Source organism: Austrofundulus limnaeus, unplaced genomic scaffold, assembly GCF_001266775.1.
Source record: "Austrofundulus limnaeus strain Quisiro unplaced genomic scaffold, Austrofundulus_limnaeus-1.0 Scaffold35, whole genome shotgun sequence".
NCBI lineage: Eukaryota > Metazoa > Chordata > Actinopteri > Cyprinodontiformes > Rivulidae > Austrofundulus > Austrofundulus limnaeus.
The window spans coordinates 2468855-2470376 of NW_013952437.1; the positions used below are offsets into that span (position 1 = coordinate 2468855).

Sequence of the window (1522 nt, forward strand, 5' to 3'; positions counted from 1 at the left end):
AAGATTATTTGTCTTGTTAGTCTGAAAATTTGACTCAAATTAAGTCAAACATTTCTGCCAATGGAGTAAGAAAATTTTACTTGGTATGATACTTGAAATAAGAAAAAATTGAGTCAAATCAAGTATTTCAAGAATCTTACCAAGTAAAATTTTCTTACTCCATTGGCAGATATTTTTTTACTTATTTTGAGTCAAATTTTCAGACTAACAAGACAAATAATCTTACACATCCTGAAAACAAGATGATTATTCTTACACAATCAGTTATTGTTTAGTAAATCAGTCTCAAAACAAGATCAAAAAGACTTTTTGGCTGGATATAAGATTTTAAAACTTGGTTAGATGGACAGTTTTTGCAGTGTAGAAGTAGCTGAGGTAGAGAAGATATTAGTTGTGCTTCCTGGACTTCGTCTTTTTCATAAGAGTTCTGCTTGCACAAGTGTTTATCAGATACTCAAATAAACCACGCCAAGTTCTCAGTCTGCAGACAGTTCTTGCTCATGATTTGATTCAGTTAATGCGGTCTGGCTTGGACCCTTGAATCACCCCTTGAAATGAAGAAACACTACTGTAACAGTGTCATACGTACTTGCARTGACTGACAGTCTCTTCGTGATTATTTAAGCTCTCTTTGTCACAAATGTGAATCGATTTGCAGCATAAAATGTGGCATGACAGACAAAATACTTTTTTTAAATTCCTTTGAGGTTAGGCAAAACTGGGGCAGCTTGTGACTTTAGAATGTTTGAGTGTGGAAAAAAACACATTAAAGCTGCACAAGAGTAATGTCAAAATCAAAATAATTAATAGTGACCTAAGAGACTTCATTGATTTATGTGGGGAAATGTGTTATTTAGATTTTAAAAAGTACAATTAGTTGCCTGACAGAATTGAAATTCAGCTACTGTTATTTTAGCCTTTGATGTTTGCATTTTTACTGAGCAAACATGACTGAGCTGCTGGGCCTCCAGATGTTGCTCTGAGCCATATAATCAGTCGTATTCTGTTCTACTGTCAGCAATACTCAACCTCTGGTCAAACTGGGAAAAAAATGTTCTGTTAGTAAGAAAAAGGAGGCATCAGCCAGTAAAAGAAAAAGACATCTGTGCAAGTCAGTCAATATTTTATTTAAATTGGCGTAAAAATTACATTCTGCTGATTCAAGGTTGTCAAGGCTTATTTGTTAGTGGAAATAGTGGGCGAATCTTTAATCACTTTCTTTTAAATAAAACAGTCAAAAARCATTTATTTGATTTAACTTTTCTTTTTTTACTTGCTCAATATATGGCTTTCTTTCCTTGCAAAATCATGCATAGGTGGGTGGGATTTTCCCAGAAAGCAGTAAACAGCACAGCACTGAGACTAGAAGTTCAACGCCCTCAGAGCACAGAGCAAAAGTCCACACGCCTCCTTTGTATTAATTTATTGCTGGATTGGACTGGATCGGTCTCTGTCAGGGGAGTTTAGGGCAGAGTCTTTGCTAAGTAAATTACGTCTTCTATCTATGCACATATATATATAT

General features: G+C 34.8%; 1 protein-coding gene across 1 annotated transcript in view; it reads left to right on the forward strand.

Annotated features, from left to right (window-relative positions):
- The first annotated feature begins 1386 nt into the window (after positions 1 to 1386).
- h6pd (hexose-6-phosphate dehydrogenase (glucose 1-dehydrogenase)) overlaps positions 1387 to 1522 on the forward strand; it is a 6419-nt gene continuing 6283 nt past the window's right edge. Inside the window, exon 1 of the mRNA XM_014006222.1 lies at positions 1387 to 1484. The gene's annotated coding sequence lies outside the window, so the exon portion shown is untranslated. The remainder of the gene's footprint in view (positions 1485 to 1522) is intronic.